Consider the following 6,710-nt stretch of genomic DNA (forward strand, 5'->3'; position numbering starts at 1 on the left):
AACAAAAATTTTGATTACTTTTCGGTCCACCTAATATAATACGGTAATTGGCTAAAATTTGCAATAGCGATGTAATAATCGCTACTGCTAATTCTTAAAAAATGTCATTTATAGATGATTCCTTATGTTTATATATAAATAAAATAAAATACATGCAACTGGTTTATGAAACTCTTACTATATATATTTGTTTGTATTTACCTCCAAAGTGGAAACGAAACAATATTTTCATTTTATAATTCGGCCCTTTTTTGAACTGTGACTTAAATGCATAACCGGAATATCTGGTCATCTAACTTTAGTTATAATTACATTATTTCAGCACATGTTCCAATTCAAAGAAAATATATATAATATGAGAAACTGTTTCTCAAAACTCAAAGTTTGTGAATATCTATAAACTTTCAGTATGACCCAGATATATGATAGTGTGCCACATACACTGCTTTATTATTTGAGTGCCCATTCGTTTATAGGTTAAACAGAAAATATGTAGGTATATAAAAGTGATTCTAAGACTCTCGGCGATATTAACCGAATATCGCATACTGCACATTCACCCTTTGAATGAGCCCACCGTAATAACGGCACAACGGAACTTTATCCATTCCCCTCGGCTGCATTACAACCACGCTTTAGATGTAAACTATTACCGTTCTTCGAATAAAGAGTATTCGGCGATGAAAATGTATGTACATAGGTATGGTATCTATGCGAGTAAGTGGAAGACCGTTAGCTGAAAGCAACAACAACACCAGATAATACTAATATTACGTGTCGTGGATGTATAAAGCCTTCAAGGATTATTATGACGATACATAGAATAATAATTTTCTTTTACAGAGAAGGCGATACGACGATAAATTTAATATATTGCACGGGTTCTTTATAAGCCGCTCATAAAGCTTCCAGTATCGTATTTATGACAGGCAATTTTGCCAGTACTAAAAAGTGTGTATGTATATATGTACATACATACATAATATAATAAGCGTGCTGTCCGCGTGTGTATTTGTGTGCGTGTGCATCCATTCATCTTAATGTTATATATTACGTGTGGGATATTAAAAAATAGCGTTTAGATTGTCGTACTTTTGATATAATCTCATAGACCGTTGAACGATAGGTAAAAAAATATGAAAATTGCAAATTTTCATAAACGGCAACACTATCCCATTTGGAAATACAGCTAAATAGCTTGGCATGATCTTGGATAAATAAAGAAAAGAAGAACTTGAAATAAAATATAGAAACCTACATTAGCTTATATGAAGAAACTTCAAACTATCAATATACAATAAAATCAACCAAATCCTGAAGCCAGTTTGGATTTACTGCATACAACTTTGGCAACGTGCCAAACAGTGCCATGTTAAAATGATTAAAAAGTTTCAAAATAAAGTGCTACGAAGCATTATGAATACTCCGATTGTGACATTCATCGTGATTTAGTTGTCGAAAACGTAGCCAATGCTATAAAACGTTTTTCTGCTAAACATAAAGCGAGGCTCCAACAGCACGTCAACATCGAGGCAACAAACTCCTCAATATAAACAACTTAAAAAGACAGCTGAAGAGGACTAACACCTTCAAATTGAGATTTACTATTTGTATTTTTTAGTGTTGAACTTTTGGACTCTAATGAATGAACATAATGCTTAAAAACATAATTTATTAAATAAATCGTAAAATTAATTGTTGGTCATAAACATGACCATTTTTAATATATATATAAAAATATTTATATATTTTAATTAAAATAAAACCATCATGATAAAACATCCATTATTGTATTACAGTACACAAAAAAAATATAAAAATACAAATTAAACAAAAAAATCATAAAATAATAAAATTTGAGAATACTAACTGAATTAGCTTCTCGTAACTGATATTTAATAGAGCAATATTAAGGAGCCGGATGGAGACAAACATAGGCTAGCTCTAACGGGCATCAAAAGCGGACGCGATCGTGATTCTCAAAGATGTTCCAGAACCCAAAAATTTAATTGTCAACAGAACACGGTTTACAAAAATGCTTAGAAACATACAATATTGTGCGAGAACCCAACGAATCGTATTTTAACAATTCTAAAAAATTTACGCTGGGATAAAACCACGTAAAATATCCAATTATCCTCTATAAATTATCTCAAGAACCTTTTCTGAACTTTTTTGATAAAGAGGAAGTATTTGGTTAAGACAAGTGGCAAAGATTAAAGTTGTTTTAAAAACTTTTACGAATAAATATTAAATATTATTAGGAATTGAAATGAATAAATTTCAATATATATAATCTACTTTTAAGAGCTTACAAGATATATTTTTTTTAATTTTAACTCACGAATTATAATAAGTAGTAATGAGTTTTTCAAAAGAGACATAGACTTAATTATTTGCGAGGCTTATAGATTTTTAGCTGTGTACCACATCTAATAAGAAAGGTGTTCGATATTGAAAATAAGGAAAGTCCTTATGGGAAAACTCTGATGGAGATTTTTATATTCACATCCTTTCGTCGAGTGATTTTATACTTTTTTATTTTATTTTTTTACTTTTTACATCCTCTTAGGCAACAAAACTTGGAACTTTATTATTATGCCATCCAACTTTTCATGTGTTAAGTCAGTCGTTTTCAACATCATAAAATTACTTTTTATTGAATTAATTTTTTTAAGCATTGTATATTTCAACTTACTTTGCTTACATAAGTTAATAAAAATATAAATATTTTAATTATGGAAGATTTTTTTGTATATAGAAAATATTAGTTTAATAATAATAATGATAATTATACAAAATTATCCATCCACATTATGCAATTGCTATTATGACTGCATTAACTGTTCTTTTTCTACTTAAGTGCCAATTCATTTATAAGTTGAACAAGAAATATTATATATCTCCCTAAATAATTATGAATCTTTATTTTTATTATAAAAATCTTAATACCTAGGAGCTTTTAGATAATGTTTTTATAAAATCACGTTAATTGTTATGGCTTTTATTTTGATTAAATACATCTAAATGTTTTATCAAAAAATATACTATGTTATGAATTTATTTTAAGGTTGTAAAGTTATATACTAGGTTTTAAATTTAGTAGGACATACATTTTTCTATGCTTTACTTCAAATTAATAATGAATAATCAGTTACGGGTGTTTTTATAAATATGCACGATAAAGGCCGTTAAGAAAAAATAGAACTAGAAACAAAAAAATTACACAGCGTTTGATCGCGATTCAAATCATTTAAATTTAAAATACTTGAATGATTTTTTATCACTCAAACGGAAGAGGTAGGGAGCGATTGTGTCAATACAGATGAAGAAGATAGTAACAATTACATTAATCACAATACGAAACTTTACTGGACTACATCGACCAAAAGAGATTCCAATATAATGATATAATAGCTCTTAGAAAAACTAGTACTGACATTATAAAATTATTGAAAGATTCTTAAATGCAAACGAGAATCACAGATTTTCCAAATATAAAAAAAATAAATATAATTTGCATCGTAAATATATTTTACATATTTTAAATCCTAATAAAAAATTGTTTTTTTTCCATATCCTTTGTTACGCAAGCTTTAAAATGTTCTATAATTATTATTGTAACACCTTCCAAAACAGTACAAAACAATAAGTAAGACGTTATTACAGTATTTTAAAACATAACAAAATAGTATTTTTTTTTCTTATCGACAATCTTGTGCGAGAGACTTTATCGATTTTTAAAAATAGTACAAATTCCAACATTGATATTCAGAAAGGGTTCATGACGTCGCTGACAAGTTGCGAAAGAATGGGTGGGAAGACGCCACCATCCATCCACCTACCACTGTCGCTATGTTTCTGAATAATAATACGAAGGTGTGTGCATCAAAACTGGCTTTCTAGGCCGTGTGATCAATCCCGACTGACTCCGTGGCGACGAAAATCCCCCGAGATGTGAAACTTATTCGTTATGGTGAAAAAGGTTTGATGGGCGAGTGGGAAAATATTCAAATTTTATCATCGAGCGTGAAAGCCACCGTTTAATATTTACGTGTGTACCTTCGCGTTTATCCATCTTCGCGGTATTTGATTTTTGTAATGATTTTATGACGAAAATTATATTCAAGCAAAAAACGTAAATAATATAACCTTTTTCCTGCTTTTCAATGAAATATAAAAATCAACAGAAGTATAATGATAATGAATGATGTTTTAATTCTTAACATCTGAACTATAAGAAAGAAATAAAATTGCATTGCATAAGCAATATGATGATTTTTTATGGCAATAGTGCTTTAATTGTGCGTAATTGTTCTAGTTTGGTTATTGCTGTATATAGAAAAAAGTTTAAAATTAATTTTTCTTACAAAAGAAAATATACTAAGAAAATAACTTTTATTCATTACTTATGCACGACTTAAAACACGAATCCAATACAAAATAACTGAAAAAAAAATAATCACAGTCAAGATACCAATTTTATTTTAACAAAATATGAGAATATTTTAATAAGAGTACCGTGCTCTCGTAGATAAAAAAATTACATTCCCTTTATTATTTTATACAGCTGGAAGATATAGTCTACTAAAACAGCAATAAAGGCTTATATAATCACAGCTGTAATTGCTAAGCATTATATTAGTAGCTCTTGCAAATGAAACAAAAAAATATTTTTGAGGAATCCAACTGAAAAATAAAATTTTTTTAATTACCACCATTTACATAATTTTTGTAATGAAATGAGAACGATGTCATCAATAAAATTATTACACTATACAAAAAAGATGCAAAATTATGTATTATGATATTAAATTAATCATTTGCAATGAAAGATTGACCACATATAACACCTAGTTGATATACATTCATTTCATATGTGCTAATGTATTTCATATAAACATGAAATAAATGCGTACGTGTGTACTAACACAATATAATATTTCATACTGCCTCCCGTTTTACTCTTTAAAATAACTGACATAAAACAACAAAGGAATTAAATTTCGAACAAAAGGTGCCAAGTTGCGGAGGAGACAAAATGAAATGATGTCGCCGCCGCAAAGATAAAGAGGAAGGAAGCATTTTCCAAAAGAAAAGCCCGTCTTCCTGCTCCAAGATAAGCTTAACGAAAACTCCATATTATCGTGATGACATGTCACGAATTTGAATTTCAAATATTCCACATTCTTTCCGGCGATATATATATATATATATATATATATATATATATATATATATATATATATATATATATATATATATATATATATATGGATATTATTTCTAGGAATCGGATTACTCCGCGTACTTTTTTGATTCCGTGTGGAATCATGGTCCCGACGTTTCGGCCAGATTCGCCCGGCCATCCTCAGGGGAAAATTGAGAATATGAATCTTGGGGTTATCTTCTACAGAAGTCATGAGCAACCGCTCGAAGTCGCTTAACAGCTCAAAAAAGGTCACCTCGACATTTTAACAAAAATGTCTGGTTAAAGTGAAAAAATTAAACAGTTAGGGATGCTGCGAAAGCTAAAAGAAAAGTTCATCTGAATTTATTTTAATAATGTCTTTTTCGCTGAAATCTTGAGAATTTGACATTCGGCGATTTCAATTCATAGACAATCTCAATCAATCCGGGATAATATCGATCAATCCAGGACTGTTGTGATAAGTTTTATTTAGAATAGGATAATCTACTAATATACGCATATATACGGCTATTGTTTTTATATATATACTTTGCAAAAATACCACAGTTATTACATTATAATAAAATAAAAGCTACAAACAAAAATAGCAACGTACTTTTAATGAGATATTTGGCACCGTTTTTCACCAACATGCTTATCAATATTCGCCGGTATCGAAGTTATTGTAACTCGTATGCAATTTTCCAGACGCTCGCCACCATGGCGGTTTCGATAGTCGCTTTCAATAAGTTTTATTTTTGAAAAAAATTGCTTACAGAGATACTTTCAAAGAAACTTACTACTTGCCTAGCATGGTTAGCCAATAATGGATTTTATACCTTTTTCCCTCAAAGTCATTGCTGATTTTTATATAATAATATGGACTAGCTTTATAGTCCCGTAGCAATTTTTCAATCCAAATTGGTGATCTAGAAAAAAAATTTTCTCTTTAATTATCGGATTTATTCGTTTTTCGAATATTTTTGCCAGCACAGGTAGCTGGCTTATTGGTCTATACGACGTTGCTTCTGTTTTAATATCAAATATTATAATTAAATTAGAATAATAGACAAAACATTTTATTTTTAAAATAATAAATTTTAAAATAAAAATAACTTCACTTGCATTAAATTTATATAAATATGCAAAAACTATTTTCAATTATTAGGCCAACCGACAATATTATGCGTATTTTTTTAGATTGAATAAATAAAGAGCCTTTCACAATTTTCACTATAGCCGTAATTACAAAGCGCGAAAATCCCTATTTAATTGATATCTAAACAGCTAAACGAGATAACTTAGCAATTCAACACGAAATACGTCAACGGGCATCATAAATTCACGACAATCTCTTCGTTACACGACCCATTAATAGAAGTTTACCTGCGACGCTCAGATTGAATGGCTTTGTTGAGATTTAACCCGATTATCTTGATCGCACTCTCTCTCTCTCTCTCCCTCTTCCTCTCTCTGTGTGAGAAAATTACTAAAATCAACTCTATTTACACTTTGGCAA

This window comes from Plectrocnemia conspersa, unplaced genomic scaffold, assembly GCF_051122295.1.
Source record: "Plectrocnemia conspersa isolate PC_06_02 unplaced genomic scaffold, ASM5112229v1 ptg000006l, whole genome shotgun sequence".
NCBI classification, from domain to species: Eukaryota; Metazoa; Arthropoda; class Insecta; order Trichoptera; family Polycentropodidae; genus Plectrocnemia; species Plectrocnemia conspersa.